Genomic DNA, 21,225 nt, shown 5'->3' on the forward strand with positions numbered 1-21,225 from the left:
CGAACCTACCTCCTCCTGCTGGCTCCCAGCGAGGCGGCGCGGGGCTGTGCGGGACCGAGGGCGGCTACATCGTGCGTCGGGGCGGGTAGCCGGGATGGCCCCGCTCGCATCCCCCCGCGGGCAGCCTCGAGGCGGAGGGATGGCGGCCGCGCTCCCGTCTGGCCACGGAGTCCGGGGGGCGGGGGGAAGGGAAGCGAGGTAAATCGGATCCCTCGGCAGGAAGCTTTCCAAGGCCTTCCTTCGGCTGCGGCTCCTCGCTCCTGCCTGCCGTCAACTCCGAAGCCGCATCTGCCCCCTTCCCCCACCCTTCTCTTGGAGAAGACACAAAGGAAAGCTTCGGTACTTCCTTCTGCTGCCTCAAAACGGAGATCAACAAGTCTAGTCTGAACCTCCAGCTTTTCCCTGCAATTCTGTCCCGGAGTTGTTTGGAGTGAATTGGAAGTTGGGGGTGGAAGAGAGGAAGGCAGCTCCACCGTGAGCTGGGATGCAGCATTGCAGGGAAGGTTAACGCTTTCCTGACCTGGCCCCGCTGCCCCGAGGCTGATTTACAGCGAGTGAAGCGCCTGGACCAGATCTAACATCGAGAGGAGAGCTGCAGCATCCTTCCGTAGCAGTAGCACTCTTCCCACCATCCTCCAGCTCCCGGTGGTATCATCCGTGAAAGCGGGAGCAGGGATTGGTGCCAGGAGAAAAACGACAAGCAGAGTGTGCTGATAAGCCCAGCAGGGCTGTTATGGCTTTCTAGGCCCTGCTTGCTGAGCTAGGAGCAGCTGAGCTCTGTGAAGCTGCACATCTTCGTGCAAGGAGTGAGTCAGGCCATCACACTCGCACTAGCAACCTCTCATCAAAGGGAAAGCCTGCACTTAGAATTGTTACATGTATTTGCAGATAGAGATGGGAGGAATAATAACAGATTTCTGATCTGATCTCTATGTAATAGAGCATCTGCTAACCAGAAAAATACAGCATCCAAAGTATCCTTTTAGCACTCTGTTCTCTTTCCCCTCCAACAGGGGAAAATGGGTCTCAGCAGGAGCCTGTACCTTCATTAGCATTACTTAATGGGTACATTAGCACCACTTAATGCAGCTCACCTGCTTAGGCAGGTGTAGCAGAGGTACACAGCTCTGCTCGTTAGCCTTTTCTCCCCTTTGCATTTATTGGCCGTGCCTCTTGGGTTCTGTAGTGACAATTCCTACTACGAGGTTTTAAACCATGAGCCTGGTATATATGTGATTAACCTGAGAAAAAGACTCTCAGTGCTGCTTCTCCCTATTTCATATGCTTCTCCCTTCACCCCCATCTGCCTCCCATTGCTTAGCGTATGCAATATCACTGTTATGCTACTATTTTTGGTATTTGAATGTCCATACCTGTTTTAGAGATGACCTTCTGAAATCTCAATGAGTTTTTTGGGGTTTTATTGTTATCTATTTTTATTTTTTCTCCAAACTTTCTTATAAGGAGAAATGAGTAACTTCTGCAGTTGGGGAAATAAAGGCACAGAAAATCATTTAGTGTGGAGGTGTGAGAAAAGTTTGGGAATAAATCCTGTTGACAAGCCTAATCCTGCCTCTTCTGAAGTAGCTCCCTCAGTCCAAGAAAACCTGCAATCAGTATCCAGAGCACTTCGGTTCTCCTCTTACTTTCCCTTCTTTTCACCCCTAGACCCTACTTTATTTCCCTTACAATAGAGATGAAAATTCCTGATTAGGGCTGTGAAGCTAAATCTGTAAATGGTTATGAAGTGTCTTGAAACTTCCAGCTGGCAGTGTTGTATGAAAGCAGGTTATTTGTTTGTTAGCACTGGCATCCAGGGCACATTATCTCCTGTTGTGACAAATGGAGGCCACTCTTCTGCACGAAGAGAATGGTTGGAGGGAAAATGACAAGTAGCCTAATACAGGGACATGCATCAGATTCAATACAGCTAAATCACAGGGAGAGAAGCAATTCATTTTCATTTGCAAGGCATTTGTATCTTTCACATCACTCTTGCTATACTGCCCATGTCACTCACATGGTCTGGCAAGAGACCGGGGAACCAGCCACGGGGAGGGGACACAAAAGGACAGCATGGAGGCACTGCTCCTGCACTGTTCACCCTTCCACACTCTCCTTACCAGTATGAAGGATTATGCTCGAGCCTCAGGTAGAACCGCAGGAGGGCACCCTGCAGATGGCTGTGCCTGAGGTGATCCGGGAGCCTGGATGAGAGGAGAGAATGTTCCCAGCCCCAGGATGTCCATTCTCTGCAGCACTTCTTGTTCCACGGCTGGTGAGCTTGTCAGCAAGGGGCAGTGCAAGCCTGAGGATGCAGAAATGTGCTGTCTGCTTCTCTTCTCCAAGGTTATCTAACCCATTCTTGCTTCAGATATTCCTTTTGATTGATATTTTTGTACCCTGAGCTTTTCCAAACTTTATTTATGGTTTGTTATTTCCACAGCCTATGGAGCCAGCCAAATGCCTGAATGCAGCCCATGGCAAACCCTCTTCCTCCCTGCGTATTATAGCTGTTATTGACAAGGAAATACTTTAAACCTCAAGTACTTAAGGGGAAATGCACAGAGTATGACACAAATGTGCTCCCCTGGGCTCATAAGCAGTGGTATATACAGACTTGAATTTAACTCGCCAGGCAGAAGAGTTTAGAAGGCACTGTTTCTCAGACCACAGCATGACCACAACATGGCCATACAGCACACGGTGGTGGTAATGGGTTGATGGCTGGACTACATGATTTTAGTGGTCTTTTCCAACCTTGATGATTCTGTGATTTTATGACAGCAAGGCAGGCTGAGCCTAGATGTGACAGTATCCCTCTGCAGTGCCTCTTCTGCCTGCATAAAGAGAAGCACCACATCTTCACAAACACCCACACTGCACAGCAGTCAGGCAACTCCTCTCCATCCTCTGAAGCAGGAGAGGAGACTGATTTGCATCACTGGACTGGTCACAGTGAACTAGTGGTTGTGAGAAAGAAAGGTTCCTTGCACATAAACAAGCCTGCAGCTGTCACAGCAATGGCATTTGGAACAATGGGCTTCCAGCAGAGAGCGGCACAGCAGCTTTGGTGGCTCATGAGTTTTGGCTTGTTCCTGATGCTGAGGGATGCTGGTTTTCATATCCTAAATTGAGTTAGAAGTTGTAACAATAACCCATATTGTTCTCACTGCCCCAGGGCTCTGTGCTTGTTCTTACGAGTGGGAAAGGCTGTCATGCAATGAGCTGTCTCAGTTCCAGTGCTTCCTATTATGCCCCTTTAAGGATTCCCTTAGTTTCCAGGGATTTTCTTTCCAGCGAAGAAACACTTAAGATATAATGGAGATTTCTTTTATAGTCCAAAATCCTTTCCCTTAAATGGGAAAGAAAATTATCAGGTTTCTTGGCAGAGGTCTGTAATAAGCGTTGAAAAGTGCAGAAGGAACTGAGACGAATGGGGCAGAGTGGTTGAACTACTGAGAGCCCAAGAGCATGAAAATAGTGGAATATTAGGGAAAAATGCTGGAAGCAACCAGCAAAATACAATCCAAAAATGAAACATAAGTGCTTGTGCCCTCCCTAGAAAGGCCAAGCAGAGCCTGGATATCAATGTCAGCAACAGCTGGGCTCCATCATCGTTACATTCTCTGTTGTGAAATCTGCTCTGAGGGGGTTTCAGCTGAAGCTGCAGCTCATGGTGCTGTGGGGGGAGCAGGTTTGGTTGCTATTCTCCTGGCCCTAGGCTTGTCCCTCAGCATGTCCTCTACTACCCCAGCTCTTTCTCACACCATGGGACAAGAGAGCCATTCCCAAATTGTTCATATACGTTTTTAAGTCCGTAGCAGTTGGTGCAAATAACAGAGCCTCTGCCAGCATTCTGAGGTCCTCAGAGAGGCACTGGAGGATGTGGGAGGGCTGAGCTGCTGGGCTGGCTGCAAGAGGTGAAGGGAAGAAGGGCAGAGAGTTCTCAGCAGGGACCAGGAGTAGAGAGCAAACAATCCTTGGCAGAGGGCAGAGTCTCTGCAGGCTCAGATTTGGATGAGAAAAAAACAGGTGAGGGCAGTCCTCTTGTATCTAGGGGCAGAATAGCCATGTGGGCACTGCATCCTGAAAGGACCTGAAGATTTCAGCTCACCCAAACTTGGGTAGGAAATATGCAAATACAAATGGGTTACCAGGGAATTGTATGGTTCAGATTCCCACAAAGAACACTCAGAGCTATCCCTCTGGCTCCAGTATTCTGCCCCTCCCAGGATATGCATTTCCACCCCTGCAGCCATTAAGCAGCCTCTCTGTGCTCACTGACCACAAGCGCGCGCATCACTGCTCCTCTTCCTGGTCTCCCTTCCTGTAGGAGATGAGGCTGGGGGCCAGCCTATTCCCTAAGGTGGGTGGGTGTGCAAAACACCATCACCTTCCACATCAGCCTCATTCGCATCAGGTCTAAAGCTAAAGGCAGCTTCATGGAGGAAAAGCACACAGACTTTTCTGCTGACTGACGAACATATGTCCCCAAAAGGGTGATTTGTCCCATCACCCCTCTTCTAGGAAATTTGCAAAATGATTTGACAAATGAACTTTTTTTCTTATGTCAATACTATCGATCAAATCTTTGGATCCTGTCTCAAAGCAGTGCTTGGTCCCCTAGGGATGTTGTTTCCCCACACTCTATACACGTATCCCTGTTCATTGCATGGGGGTTGGACCAGAAGACCTTTAAAGGTCCCTTCCAACTCCTATGATTCTATGATTCTGTGTAGGCATTGTGAGAATGCTTTGTCTTCCCCTCTTGTGCTGCTTGGGCAGGACTGGCACAGAGGCACAAGCAGCTTCCTGTAATATGTTATCTAACATTTAGCTTTAAGCACTGGATTCTGTAAAGCAATTTGCCTGCTGTATTATTCAGCAGCAAGGAATTTATTAGGCCCCCAAGGGCTGGTGGCTCCTATTCATCACCCAGCATCCATCAGGATGGAGCCACATCTGTCAGCTGTGAGGTGGTGCAGTGACCTCTCGCAGGGGTGACCAAGCACCTATCTGTGCCATCCACCTTGCAGCCAGGCTCCTAGGAGTGAGAACTGCTCTGCTCCCACATACACAGAGCCTGAAAGGATGCTGCAGCTGGGGAGCAATTTCAGATGTTTCCTGGGAGGCAACACCACAACATCCTCTTTCACACTGAAGGAAATTGAGACAGAAGGATTAAAGCAACCTGCCAAAAACTGTGTGGGATGGAGGATGAATGAGCAGCAAAATGCATTCTAAATCTTAACAGATATCCCTTGGTGATTCCTGCCAGGACTCTGCCTCACCACCATTGCGTGTGGTGGAACGCTCTGCTCAGAGGCTCCCCCCAGCAGCAGCTGTCACCAGGCTCACACACCTCGGGGAGGGCAATGCTGGTGGTGCTACAAAGACATCGAACTTATTGTTTCTTTTTTTTTTCTTTTTTTCTTTTTTTTTCCTTTGAAGTACTGGCAGTAAGAGCTGAAAACTCTGCATGAAGACAGCCCTTCTTGGCCACTCCCTGCTCCTATTTGCCCTCAGCTTTGAGGAAATGCCCTCCTCCTTCTTTCTTCCTTTTTGGCCATTCAACAGTAATTAATGCTGGAGTTGCAAAGGAGTCAGAAAGCCTCATGCCTATGGCTGCAGAGTAACACAAGGACGGCCCTCAGATCTACTTCCAAGCAGATATTTAATGCCATGGCCAGGACTGGTGGCTGGTCTCTCCTGGGAGTGGGGGGAGCTCTGATTTTGGTGACACTTGGATACAGCTGCAGGAATCCCATGAATTGCCCATGGGAAGGGTCACTTCCTGCCTTACTTGGGTTACTTTGCATCTGAAACATGTATTTAATAAAATACATTTTAATTCTCAGGATTATGAAGATCACTTTAAAGCAGCTTATCGCTTTAAAGCAACTCTTCTCCTTCCGTTTCCCCCCCCCCCCAAAGTGTTTGTGGGCGATGCAGAAGGCTGCATTAAGCCATTCTTGAAGGCTTTCTCAGATTAAACTTCTTCACATGGGACAGAACCGCTTCTCATGCATTTCAATGAGCTCTCCTCAGCCTGCCCTTTCCCTGCTAACTCCCAGCACTCACTAACCAAAATGAGCAAACTGGATGTAATCCTACAACACAACAACACTGCAATTACCCATCCCAAATGAGCTCTGTGGGAGAGGAGGAGGATGCTGAGAGCAGAGCAGTACCCACAGGGAGCACAGAGCAGGACTACATAAGGACCCTGGCTGAAGGCCTTCTTCACCATAGCTGAATCCATTCCCCACCACCAACTGCTTCAGATTTGGGCTCTCAGGTTTCCAAAAGCCTTACAGCAAAACCCTTAATGCAACACCTGCCCCAACCACTCCTGCTCTCTTGAGACTGCCATTTTCTGGTGTGATTAAATATCCAAGAAGTGCAACTACTTAGAAATGAAGGTTTCCTCTCATCTCGGAACTCCTAACAATGGAGTACTCTATAAAGCATTTTGCTGTCCAAACTCCTCACAAAAAAACACAGAATTAAGAGTTTTGGTAAATGCTTTATCTGTGACAAGCAACTATAATGCAGCTTTCCCATACAACCCATTGGCCCTCGTCTGTGAGAAGGGCAGCAGATCTGTCTGGAAGTCACCACCTGCACCCCCAGCAGGCCTGAAGGGACACTCAGCAGGTCCCAGCTGCACCTGTGGCAGCCAGAAATCATCATCACCTGTTTCTAACAAGATGCCTCATTTGACACAAGTCACAGCTGTCATCAGCTGGGGATGGTTGCTGTGCCCAGAGGCAAATCTGCACTGGTGCCACTGCTGTCCTCATCTCTCCATCCTCCTCCTCCTCCTCCTCCATCTCTCAAACTGCAATCTTCCAACCCTGAGATTCATACAGTGCCTGACAAATGAGGCTGCACTTCTCATTCCTAGCACTTATGCTATGCCATTCCACCAACTGAAGCAATAACAGGGATTCTTCAGGATTACCATCATAGAGGCTCTTATTTCAAGGGAGGTGTCAGCTACCTGCCGTTGCCTTTGTACATTAAACATTAAAACCCCAGCCCCTGTAATGCAAAATTTAAAAGGGCCTCACTTCAGCCATTTACATCCCAGCACATCAGGATTTCCCAGGACACTCCCAAACTTCTCTGCTATCACATCTGAAGAACAAGCAGCTGTTGTCCTTGTTCATTTGTTGGAAGCTTCTTCACTTCTTGCATGTGTTCGGTACCATGCTGCATGCTGGGGCACAAGGAAGGTGGAGATGTGCCCCCCATGGCTGTGCTACCTCTGGGGAGAGATGCTGGCAATGCCAGCAGTCCCTGTTCCACTTGGAGCAGCTGAGGAACACTGCAGACAGGTGATTCAAATAGAGATGCACTGTTAAAAGCACAATTATCAAACATATACATTTCCTTCTGAGTAATAAACACAATTGTAGTACCCTGTAATAAAAGCTGAATTGGCTTTAAACTTCCATAATGATGGCTTTTGGATGGCTCAGCTCTTCTGCTGCCATCAAAGGGTCCTCAGGGAGCCATGGGATGGCAGTGCCAGAGCACACATCTCAGTGCAGCCACATGGGGAGTGAAGTGAGACACTGAGCACAATGTTAGGGTCACTGCCCTGGGGTCACTTAGCAAACAGCCCTGCTGTCAGCATTCATCCCCTAAAGTCTTTCAGCTCCAAATCAGAAGGCATTGATTGGAGAAAAATGAATCTACAATCAGCAAACTGTTGGTTCAGAAGTTGGTTCAGAACTGTTGGCTCCTGTTGAGGTCTTTTGTATTCAGCTTTTGCCAACATTAAAATTGCTCAGATTGGAATTTTCCAGGCGGTTGTTGGCTCCTAGCAGGAATCAAAGACAATTTCAAGAAAATCGGCCATTTTCAGTGATTACGTCAAGAGAAAAGTATCCAATATTGAGAAAGATGGAGCTGTTATTGAGGGGGAAAAGAAGAAAAAGGTGTAATCTGGCATTTACAGATTGCACTTCTCCACAGACAGACTAGGGAGACAAATTAGGATTTTATGGGAAAACCTTACTTTTAGCAATTCAGATCAATCAATTGCTTGGTTTTGCAACCCAAATATCCCTCTAATGCAATAAGCCAGCAGAATAAAATTACACCAATTTAACAAAGAGAGTGAAAGCAATGCTACCATGAAATCAGGAACCTGGGAGCTTTTCCACTATATTGCACCAGTAAATAATTCCTGTAGTTTGGGACTCTTCCTAAGCTATGGTGTAAAAATAAAACAACAGTATTTAATTAAAAAGTTAATTTCTAAAAGCATCTGGATAGGTCACTGAGGAATAAACAAATCTAACAGATGGCTTTGATGTGTAACCACATGCAAATACCAAAGGCATCTCATGAGTTGTATATGCAGTGCTTTATACAAACTAAGGGATTTCAATGCTGGAAGGGGGCCCTTTGCCACAGCAATAGGGCAGGAATTAATGTGTTTGCCACCCTTGCTAATGGTTCTTTGTGTCAATCCAACTCATACTTTCAGTGAGCAGCATTTGGAGCCCCAATACTGAAGCTCTGAATGGAGCAGAACCAAAGCAATTATTAATGGTCACTGCCCTCTCACGTTGCACTTGCTGGGGGTTTATGCTGCAGCAAAGCTGGCACCATTCCTGGCTTTTGGGACTCTAACAGGTCACACACAAAGGGAAGCACACTCCATTTGTTGCTTTGTTACAGGGGAAAGGATGGAGGGGTTACAGGGCAGAACCACATCTATAATTAAAGACTGTATCCAGTTGCTATGGCAACAGAGACTCCAGTCCCACAGGATGTTGCCCCTGAGCACCTCTGCCAACTCCTGCATAGAGCCCAGCTTTCTGCAAGCTGCCAGCTTCTGGCCTCACACTATTGCTGAAGAAGAGATGAGAAAACATCACTCACCCATTTCACTCATGCATTCACCTGTGTACTCATAAGGCCACATTGTCCTAATGGCCAAAAGGACATTGTGTTTGCTGGAATTCATAAATAGAAAAGTTGTATGTGAGACACACAAAACAAACCTCACCTTCCCCACTAGTAAAGCTTCAGCTGGAGTCCTGCATTTGGTTTTGGGTTCATCAAGAAAGACAGGATCCAGCTGGCAAGAACTCAGAGGGCAGCAACAGGAATGACCACAGGTGTAGAAAAAAGCCTCTAAGGAGAGATGGAAGGAAATGGGCCAGCTAACTCAGGAAAATGGAGAACAGAGATGGGAGTAACAGTTTTCATACAAGGGTCCTGCAGAGGAGCAAGGACTTACTTTCTATGTCTGCTGGGAATCAGACAAAAATAGCAGGGAGGGAGAACTAGGATGGCTGTTAGGAGAAACTAGCAAAGCATAAGAGAGATGAAACACAGGAACAGACTGTCTAATGAGGCTGAAGGATGGAGACATTAACACTACCAAGAAGGTGTGTAAGCATCTGTCAGCAATGGTCTAGACATATTGATCTTGGCTTGGTACAGAAGGATGGATGAGGGCTCACTTCCATGTTCTTTCCTGCCACACACAGGATTTCTCTATGAGAACCTCACGTGTGCTCTGCAGTTACATGGTTACCTGTAGGAGCATTACCCATATTTTGGGAGCCATGTACAGCTGTTTTCCTGATGCAGCAGGCTTCAGGAATCCACTGATTTAAAAAAAAAACAGAATTCCAGTTGTTGACTTCAGCCATGAGAAACAAACATTTTAGCAGATTGTCTCCTCCAACACTTCCAGCAATCTTTTGTCATAAATTTTCACTGGTTTGTATCAACTAAAAATCTCTCTCACTCAAGATCCAGCTTGAAAAATGTTGGCTTAGGATTAATTTGAAGTAGATTTATATCCACAGACTGCGTTAGGGCATGAGTTCCTCAAAACATTGACCTAAGTTTACCAAATAAGAACACGAAAAACCCAAAGAACTGATTCAAATCTAACTGGTGAAAGATGGATACACGAAGGCAGCAGGAGTCTGCCAACATAAACCACTGTCAGGTTCTGTGATATTGGTGTATGCTTGAGAAAAACAAGAACTGCAACAGCTCAAGGGACAATATTTGAGTGGCTTCCAGCACCAACGCATCTTCAGCTTCACCTGGGCTGACACAGTGCTCCTCTGCCTTCCCCACAGCTTTGAGAAAACTTATATATATACATATATATACTTAAAGCAAAGCTTTGACTTTGTTTAAATGAAGAAAAATGTTATGTGGATAAATATTAATAGAGAAAAGGATTAAGCAGAAGGGTGAAATAGCACCACATGTAGCACCACGTCTGAGGCTGAGAACATGTGTTTCTCTTCAGCTCAGAACTTTCCCTGGTTTTGGGCACAGGGTAAGAAAACTCACAACAGCTCAGTGAGGGGGAACCAGAGGGAGATCCATGCTGGGCATTGCCATTGCTCAGTGCCATGCATACAAACGCAATGAAGCAAGTGATAAACAGCCACACTGAACTTTTCTTGGTAGGAAGCAACAGCTGCAAGAGCAGGAATGACTCAGGGAAAAGGACAAAGCACAAGGGGTCTGGGGGCACCTCCAAGGCCAGGCTTCGTCTCATGTCAAGGAAGAAAATGGTTATTTACCCACCAGTTGCTCAGCATCCCCAGGCACTCTGGGATGTACATTTGGCTTCACTCTGGTTTTTTCAGTCTCTCTGCAACACTGAGATTTCCCATCCCATTTGCAAGAAGTGCATCTATTTTTCCCTAGGCCGACCTCCTCCAAGCTCCTTGTCATTTTAATTTTATTTCTTCCACTTTGCATCCCTTCCCTGCCCAGCAGACATCATAGATACCAGGCTGAGACTGGCTTTGCTGCTGTGAAGGACAAAACTCCCCCCACAGTGCCTTCCTCCCTCACATTCCTTCTTCCTGAGGACTCCTGCACAGCCCAGCACACTGCACACCCCGGTGCTCTCGCTGCTGCTCCTCATCCAGCAGGGACACTTGGACATGCTCCACATGGGGACGTGGGCAAGGAGTTTGCTGTGTTTCACTGCCAGGGAGCTGCGCAGGAACCTGGAGTGGCTGCAGCGCAATGCCCAGCTATGGGACACAGACACATGGAATGGAACGGCACAGGCTATGCCAGGAGAAGCCAGGAGAGGTCAAGCATCCATACGTATAGCACAGTGCACTGCAAAGAGATGGAGAAAAATGCTCAGGAAGATTGCAGCTGTACAGGAGCAAGATCCTGATAGGAGACTGCCATTCCCTTCCCACAGGGCTTATCTGAAAGGCAGGCAGCATAAACCTGCAGAACCCACAGCCAGAAGCTCTCCCAAGTGCCCAGCTGGCCAGCCCAGGCCCCTGGCTGCAGAGCTGGATGCTCAACGATGTACCCCAACATCTTCGGCATGCCCCAAGTGCTCCACCGTGGGAGAGGCAAATTTCCTTAAGACCGCCCCAGCGCTGCACATGCGCACCAGTTCCAAGGTGCTCGCTGCTGCCGTCTGTTGGATGAAATGCGGTACTGCAGGTGCCTCTCTGTTCACACATATATGGGGGAGCGGGGCGCGAGTCTCTGCGCTGCTATTCATGCGTGGATCAGTATCTACATCGCCTCTTCCCCAGCAGGCGGCAGCACTGAGCCCTCTGTTGTACACGGCGCCTATAGTACCACGATTCTTCCAGCAGGTGGCAGCAGCGCTCAGTGACGACCCCCCTTTCCTCCCCCCCCACTCGAAGGCATTTGGTCGCGTTCCAAGACAACTCTGAGGGCCGGATGGACGAGTTGTGCTGTTTACTGAAGCAACAGACTGCAGATTCTTTTGGATTGCCAGTGGTAAATATACTGTCTGCAGAGCACGTGCGAGTTCCAAAAATGTGAATAACACAGCCGCAATGTGTTAAATGAAGAACTAACTTTATAGTGATTTTGAGTTTCCTGGGGAAGTGCTCACTATAATCAGATGTGCAAATCTCAACTAGTAGGAGTTCCTATGGGGGGTAAGAGAGGCACATCAAGCTCCCAGCATCCAAGGTTGTAGAGCATGATGCCTAGGGAACCATCATGGAACAGATTCTTTGCATATTCACTGTATTCCACCCTGGAGGTTTCCTCAGTGCAGTACCTTCTCTTAGCAAGGGGACATCTCAACAAATCACCTGCAACACTAATCCCACATGAAGGTAGGTGTGGTTGCTGGGGGCAACAGATGAGGTGAAGGCAGCTGTAAACTGCAGAGAGAGACAGAAAGATCAGCCTGCAGGAGATGGAGGATGGAAGGACAGCTGCTGTCTGGTAGGCCAATTCCCACTCCTGTAATCTTCATCGCTTTCCCCATTTCTAAAAATGTATTGCAGCCAAACACCACAGACCTGAAGGGTACAAAAGGGACATCTGATGTGACCACATGGTTACTTGGCCAGAAGAACCCACAAAATATGATGGTGACTTTGGATCTGGAGGCCTTTACCCCATTTCACCACAAGTCATGCTGGTTGGACCAGCCAGACATACACATCCTCATCCTCGTTAGCATGTTGGCATGGAAAACAAATATGATTGGATAATGAAATCAATAGGAAAACAAACAGGGACGACTGAAATCAGCTTTGTTTAAAACATAATCAGGTTCCCCTCTTATACAACCTTCTAATTAGCTTTACCATATTCAAAATTTAAAATAAAGGTGAATATCATGTGGTTACAGAAGCATGTCAAAAAAGGGAGGGAGCTTCTTAGGACAGCAAGGACACAGCAAGCTTGCAATAGCTTGTCTTTCTGAGGCAATATATATATATATATATATATTATATATATATATATATATTTAACCAAAGGAGATTTGTCACATTTACAGTTTCTGTTATTACACCAAGAAGTTCTTATTTTACAGTTCAAAGGGAAGAAATAACTGTTAAGACAAGCTGGTTTCTCAAGTATGAAATTACAGGAAATGTCCTAAACATTTCTGTACAGTAATATCTCAACAGTTCTAATGTGAGCAGCCTGGACAGAAGGAGGGCAATAAAATGAGTGGTTCAGTTTACCTTCATATATGCGAGGTTTAGAAAACAGACTTCAGGTATAAAATGCAGTTTGCAGGTTAAAAAGCACTTCAGATTTTATGGTTTCTCAAAATCATAGAATCTTAGAGTTGGAAGGGACCTCTGAGGGCTTTGAACATTGAACAGGGACATCACAGCTAGATCAGGTTGCCCAGGGCCTAATCCAGCCTCACCTTGAAAGCCTCCATCAATGGGGCATAAATCACATCTCTGGACAACCTGTTCAGTGCCTTACCATCGTCACTGTAAAATATTTTTTCCTTGTATCTAACTAAATCTACCCTCTTTGTGCTTGAAACCATTTCCCCTTGTTCTATCACCACAGACCCTACTAAAGAATTTGTCTACTTCTTTCCTGTTGCTCCCCTTTGGATACTGAGAGAATATTACTGAGTATTTTAAATTGAATGGAAAGAAGAAAGGTAAAATCATTTGCAATAGTCAATATATCATTACTGTTAACACCAACAGCTGCTGTTTAAAACTGAGGGACATTTAGTACCTGTGACTTGTTCTTTCCCTGTGTGGTCAAGTCTTGCCAATGGTTACTTTGCAAAACACGAGGAAGAGGACAAGAGGGAATAGCCTCAAATTGTGTCAGGGGAGGTGCATGTTGGAAATTAGGAAGAATTTATACTCTGAAAGAGTGGTGATGCAGTGGCACAGCTGCCCAGGGAGGTGGTGGGGTCACCATCCCTGGAGATGCTCCAGAGCCACAGAGATGTGGCACTGAGGGATGTGGGCAGTGGGCATGGTGGGGTGGGATCAGACTGGGTGATTTTAGAGGTCTTTTCCAACCTTCTATGATTCTATGAATAAATTACTGTTATTTGCTCAGCATTTTTCCCAAAAGACATGATTAAATAATGTACTGGGATGGGACTTAGGATACCAGGTTACTGCACCTATCTTGTTGGTTTCCCTGATAAGCTGATAGTGCTATGGACGCTCTTGCTATGAAATTCTTATGCTTCCAGAGACTCAAGATGAATACTAAAAAAAGACAAAATACCTGCAAATAAGAACATACTCCATATCCACATCCATTCTCATCTTTTGCAATTAAAATTACCTTTAGACTTTCAAAAGCAAATCCTGTCCAAATAGTAAGTTTTTGCTGATGAATCTAGCTGTTACAAATGACAGCCACTTCTATTATCTTAACATGGAAGGCATTTACTTTCTTGTTCAGCTAAAGATGTTTCATTTTCCTTTTCCAGAAAGAAAAACAAAACCAATAGTATTGGTCATACGATGCACCATCTTCAATGATTTAACGATTCTTTAAATCTGCAAACAGAATTACTTGACTCTAAAGTGCAAATACAGGCTGATCTGTTACCTCCAAAAAACAGTATTCTCTCTCAAAAAACTGATTTAACTTGCCTTCCCATCTATTATGGAGTTTTCATTACAATTATCAGCTCCTGAACATGCTATTTACAAGCTTCTTGCAAATTAATTTAATTCACTCCAATCTTTACATTTCTTATTATGGATTACAGCCATCAGATTGGATTAGAAATCCTTTAAAGGTTTCTAATATGCACCTTTTTATCCATCTACAAGTCTGAACAACTTGTCCAGGATCTTGTTATTTTATATCCCTATATGTCATATTTCTTTGTACAGTATTCAAACATACAGTCTTGTGGGCTGAGCTGAGCATTGCATAAAACAGACAAAACCAACCAACCAATCAAAACTTCACTAAAAAAAAAAAAAAAAGGAAAGGATCAATAAAAAATAGATCAGGAAATGACTAATAATCATTGTCACAATGCTTACTGGTAGTGTGTTCTCTTTTCTTCATATTAGAAAGTACACAGAAGAAATTAAATGAGGCTTAGAAATACATGGCATATTCAAACTAAGATATCAGCATGACAGAGCCTGAAAAATCTGAAATTCCATAATTGTGGTGATAAAAAATGACAGGAATGCAAAACACTGAGCAATAAGTGAAGGAAAGCCGTGGGCACCTTTCAACACTGGCAATGCTAAGAACTCGTGAATCTTAAATGCGAAAGGAAATGTTTAGAAAATTATTTACACAACTCATAATTAGCACGTGAAATTCGTTGCTCTAAGGGACAGAAAGCCAATGAACTTTTATGGATTTATAAAGGAGGCAGCTTTTCTCTGCACAAGAGGATAACATGATTATTTTAGGGTCATATAAATTCCTTCTTTCAGAGAGCAAGTTCTGAAGGGACTGAAAGTGGGGTAGATTTTCCCTTCACAAGGAGAGCAGTGAAGTGCCATGGGGCTTCCCAGCCAGCCTTGGAAACTCATTTGTATTGGCAGAAACAAGAACCTCCATTTCTATACTGGGTAAATACTGTGCTTACGTTCCTCTGTTTCTGTTCAAAACATTCAATTCCTTCCTTGAAATGAGCACTAAAGATGAATGTGACATGTAAGACACCTATGCTAAGGACATCCCTATGTGACACAGCTCAACTTCAAGTACCAAGAATACACAACAGGGGAAAAATTCACTGTGACGGATCTGACATCAAAATAAATTCCCTGGGGTAAGGTTGACTACACGTCTATATTATCCTCAACCAACATTCATTCAGTCCATTCTTAATCTCCAGTGAAAAACGATTACATATACTTTTACAACCTCCATAGAGGGTCTAGTTCAGTACTTATCCTCACTGCACATAAATTTTAGTTTATACTTAACCTTAGCATTGCATTTGTATGACAGACTAAAGATTCCTATGCACCTCTTTTTGTAACCACCTCACATTTTTGAAAAATTGCCATCACATCTCCACAGCTGCCTCTGTTTTAGACTGATTCAACTCTGTGCTCAGGGTTGGACACAGTATTTCATCTGAAGTCCTAATAACAACAAACAGGGCATATTTAGCAAACATGAAAGCTCCAAGACAGCTTTTCATGGCACTGCCATTGCTACGCCTTTCCAGTTGGGCATTGAAACACTGGGACAACATGCCACTTGCTTTATTCCTGGAAATTATGCCACTGGCTCACAGAAATTTTGTGCAAATAATGTCTTCATATGCTTATGAAAATGCCATGTAGGATGTTACTACAAATTAAAGTTTATATGAAAGAGGAAAAAAAAAATGGGTGGACTTGGCTGACTTCTTAAAAAGTCTATGGTAGATTTTAATCATCTTGGTGATGCTAACAAGTTTATCTATTCCATTATTTTCCAGGAACTGGCAACCCTGCCCATGGCAAAGGGGTTTGGAACCAGATAATCTCTAAGGTCCAACCTATGCCATTCTATGATTCTATGACCAAATTAGTTGATGTAAACTGCAATTTCTAGGCTCCTTCCCATGGCTCTTACCCCATTGTATTATACATAGGTATTACGCTTTCCCATTCCTCATCTTATGAAAATTTCACTCTTCAAGTTCTTCAAGGTGAGTACTAACATTCCTGAGATTGCTTCAGGCTCTGCTCCTCATTGTAGATAAGTGAGATTAAGCAATAGCAAAATTAGACAAAATACCTTATTCAAATTGGAGTAAGCATAAAAAATGGAAGTTCCCATATAAAAAGATAGAAAGATCCACAATCAAATAGCCAGAAAACTAATACCAAAAGAAAAGAAAAGAAAAGAAAAGAAAAGAGAAAAAGAAAAACAAAAAAGAAAAATTAGCCAGAAAAAAAGAAAAATATCATGAAGTCATGCCAATGAATTCATTTTCTTTGTATCTATAAAACACCCTCCTTGTACATGCAGATCAAAGTATTTTAGCTTTTAATTTTGTGCCTTTATAGTCAGAAACTAGTTGAGTAATCACCATAGAAGCACAAATTATAGTCTTAATTTGTACCTGCTACAAAATGAGTGTTTTCTTTAATTTTATGAGGATGAAGTTTCCCTTTGTGCAGGGAGAATTACTGCTTGAGATCCACTCCTCAGAGCTATTCACCATTCAGTGGTTCATCAATTTAATAGCAGCTTACTTGACATGTACAGCATTAATGCTATTGCTATTAGTTCACGGAGACTCTAAGGGGAGACTGACACAAAAGCATCACTGAGCCCAAAAAGATTCAGTGATTCCAAAACAAGGACTACTGAGGTGAGTGAAAGGTTGTGTTGTTTCTTTGTAAGACTTACGAGCATATTCATAGGGAGGGAACTATATTAATTTTATTATGAATATATACTTTTATTTTGTGAACAGTCATCTGTGGATCATGCTAGGAAAAGATATTCACTCATTCTGACTCAAAAAATCTTCTCTCCTCTTCCCAAGTGACGCATCATTGGATGTGAAATTCTGGATTCCAGGTATGCAATTAAATGTTCTACCTTTTCTGAGCATCTCAGTCAACCCTCGGGATAAATAGCCTGAATTGCATAAGTGTGGTGTGTTAAAACCCATGAGCTAATATATGGTCACTAGGAAGTTTACATGCCCACTGGAATGACTTACCTGCCTCACCCACCTAATGTGAATTACAATTGGTTTGAGCTGAAGGAGAGGCCTAAAGTTTTCTCTATAAATGCTGCCACGCAGCCAAAGCTTGAAGTCTTATCATAAACCTCTACAGTTGCTCACAGAAATACAAAGCCCAAGACACAGAGGAGCAAGGAAGCATGGCTGGTAAGTGCAAATAAATAAGTAAATAAATAAATAAACAAATAAATAAATCTCTTCCTCAATAGGGAAAGGGTAAGTGAATAATTTACCGTATGTTTTTTATTTTGTAGGGTTATTATCTGTAAAAGGCTCTGAATTGTTGAAGTATTCTACATGCTGAGATTTTGAGTGGGTTATTTCAGCATTTTCTTTCCTGAATTTTTCAAAAGACACCAACAAGGAAAAAAGATCATCCCTCCATTACCATACTAGATCTAAGTATTATAAAACCACAAATAGAGCAGAAGAAATTATTGCAAACTGCAAACTATCTTGTAGTGTGAAACTTAATGAATTAAGAGTTGTTCAAGTATGAATTAATCTTGTGCTAATGGGAATATTTGTGCCACGAGCACAAATATGGACTACATTCCTTCCTGGAGATTCAGAGTCAGCAAAATGCAATATCATTTTAACTATATGTTGAAATTACTGTGAAAGGGATTTTATAATACAGACAAATCTGTACAGATGTCCAGGAGTAAGTTCATAGCAAGAAAGATATTATATCAAGACACTGTAGCAAGATTGGCTTTGTTCTTGCTTAGGTCCAACTTGTTGGGAACTCAGTAAAAATGGAGTTACTTCTAGGCATGTAGTTCATGCTGTGCTGGATTTATGTGATATAAAGTAGAAAAGTTTAGGAAATTAATCAAAAAGCAAGCATCCGTAGAGCAGAGGATGAAGTGCAGAAATGAGAGGTGTTGTTTTCCCCTCCTGGAGATTAAAACAGGCACAGTTACACCATGGTCAGAAAGCTTGATGAGAATCAATTGCAGAAACTCTTAGGATACAAATATTCATCCATTACAATCACTGAAATAGTTCACGTTATTGACTGAACTACTTGTGCTGGTGTTCATCAGCAGCATCTGTTGTTTGCCTGGCCTGACGGTGCTTACTTAATGACTGCATCTGCTAAGTGTAATATCATCTACCTGTCCACTTGTTCATGGGCTGGGAGGGAATCAGGTGGACACAATGGGCATAAGGCTATTGATTCCCTCATCCATCTCCTCCTCTCAGCAGACCAAATAAATGGCCAAACACAATTTGATAGGCAATCTGAAAGATTGGAGTGATTAGGAAAATCTTTCCTTTTAAGAGACGAACTGTATGGACAGTGAAATAGACAGTAAAAACTTTCCTCTGTAGCAATGGGGAAACAACCACAAAGTAATTGTTTCTGCATTGTAACACTTCCTTTTAAGCAACGATATGCCAATAACTTAGACAAGCCATTTTGGCAAGGCAATCCCTAAAAACTTCCTTTTTAGGTGTGATACAGCAGCGTGTCCTTCTTACCCACAATTTTCTCATCACAGTAAATGCAAGAAGCAATAGCAGCATTTAACGAACAAACTGTTATTTGCTGATCACGGCCAGCTCTTGCTTGTGAAATACCCAGGTCATATTGCAAGCCCAAGTTCAGTTAGAGAAGTCAAAAAAGTACCCAGGGTTTCTCCTCAAAGTGCCACACACAGTTTTAATGTAAAAAGCTGTGTGTGTGTATTTGTGTGTGTGTGTGCACAGGTGTGTGTGCCCATGATGGCTTTCACATATGCACACAAACGTTCCAAAATCACACATCCTGCAAATACAAACACTCTTTCTTTTCCAGAAAGTTTCAGTGCATGTGTGGGTCAGCCTGTACTGGATTTGGTTTAACAGAATCCAGAAAGAGAAAGGAAGGTGATGCCTAAAGAATGGGAAAAGCACTGTAAATGGTCCTGTAAATTTGATAATGCTTTTTTTCCCTAAGAGTTTTGACAGTCTGCAGCACATTACTGCTACTAAGCACTCAGTAATTTGTTTCACAGCCTCATACTCAATTATCTCTGCTTGTGTCTGTCAGTTTTGTGTCATTACCACTAGGGTGTGAGTCACACCTGCAAGCATCTTGTTTATGCACCAGAATTAGGAGTGCTTGGCCATAGGATGGGACATGTTGGATTGAAGTTCTTAGAAGAAATAAGCAGTGTCTAAGAGTCAACGGAGCTTGCAAAGAGGTATTTCTGATGAGTGTGCAACTCTAAGTTACAACATCCAAATAACATCTTTACTCCAGTTCAGTGGAAGGGATGTGTGTATAAGTGGGAGAGGTAGTGGATTACCTTTAAAAGTAATAGGCTATAAGGTCATGTCTGACTATGTGGGAGCTGTCTGGGAAGTTTGTGCACGGTCAGTTTGATTCATTTCTAGTTGCTGGTCCCTTGGTAGTCTTTGAAGTTGCCATGCTAGTGTATGTCACTATCAACTTCCCATCTGGAAAGAACCATAGCATTCCTGCCAAGATCCTAAGGGAAAATCTGAGCTTCCAGGAATTTCCTGGCACGCTGTAACATGTGCCCTGCTAAATGAGGTGTTCTCATAGAATCATAGAATTGTTTGTGTTAGAAGGGATCTTTAAAAGCCATCTGACCCAATTCCCCTGCAGTGAGCAGGGACACCCAAAGCTCCATCAGCATTCAGAGCTCCTCCAGCCTGACCCTGAGTGTCTGCAGGGACAGGGCCACTACCTTATCTCTGGGTGCTCTGTATCATGCCTCACTGCCCTTATTGTTAAAACCTTCCTCCCTATATTGAATCTAAATCTCTTTCCATTTCAGACCATCTGCCTTTGTCCTATTGCACAGATCCTGCTAAAGAGTCTGTCCTTTTTCTCACAGCCCCTTTAGATACTGACAGGCCACCCTCAGGTTTCCTTGCAGCCTTCTCTCCTCCAGGCTGCACAGCCTCAGCTCTCTCAGCTGTGCTCATAGGGAGGTGTTCCATCACTCAGAGCATTTTTGTGGCCCTCCTCTGAATGCACTCCAGCAGGTCCACTTCTCTCCTGTACTGAGGACTCCACATTTCAGGAGCACCTCCTTTGGAATGGAGGATTCAGAGTGAAAAAAAAAGAAGTGTGTCTTGGGCAACAATATAGGACCTAGAAGAGATCTCAGCCAAGTGCTTTTCCTAATAGACTTGACCAATCTACATCAGCAGATTCTGGTCCTGGAGAGTGTTGACACAAGTCAGTCCACATTGCTATTCCAGGGCCCCAGGTCCCTCCCTAGTGATTTATAAATATAGTATAACTGTAGAAAAATACTTGACTTCCTGCACCCAGGGTAGCAAGAGTGATTTTGGTGATGAAATTCCTTGCTTAATTATCCAACAAAGGAGTGGGAGGAAAGACAGGACTGTCCAATTTCCCAAGGAAATGAGGCAGTCCCCAGTAAGTCATGTCCAGATGTTTGTAACATGGTGTTTCAGGGATATGTATGAAAGAATGTAGAAGAATAAAGATGAAGATAAGGACTGTTTTCCCATCCTGAAACAAATGCACAATTAATTACATGTGAATTAAGGTTGTATATTTTTTAAATTACAGTTGGATTTTGCATGTGATAAAACTACTGTCCCATCTTTCCCAAAAATTCTGCTGATCCTGAGTGCTGAGAAGCATTCATGGAAGTAGCTCCAGGAAAAAAATGGATTCAATGAATTAATTTTAGAAGAATGTCACTGTAAATATTGCTCATGAAGAATTCCGAATTAAAAACAATGTGGTGCAAGAAGCAGTTGTGCTT

The 21,225-nt window shown here is 43.8% G+C and overlaps 1 long non-coding RNA gene across 1 annotated transcript; it reads right to left on the reverse strand.

The window, feature by feature from the left end:
* Nucleotides 1-10,399: 10,399 nt before the first annotated feature.
* Nucleotides 10,400-13,274, reverse strand: LOC116217388. The gene is made up of 2 exons (XR_004161864.1): nucleotides 11,261-13,274; nucleotides 10,400-11,130 (listed from the first exon to the last, which is right to left on the reverse strand). It is a non-coding gene; the product is annotated as an uncharacterized LOC116217388 (long non-coding RNA).
* Nucleotides 13,275-21,225: the final 7,951 nt, after the last annotated feature.

This window comes from Meleagris gallopavo, chromosome 22 (assembly GCF_000146605.3).
Source record: "Meleagris gallopavo isolate NT-WF06-2002-E0010 breed Aviagen turkey brand Nicholas breeding stock chromosome 22, Turkey_5.1, whole genome shotgun sequence".
NCBI lineage: Eukaryota > Metazoa > Chordata > Aves > Galliformes > Phasianidae > Meleagris > Meleagris gallopavo.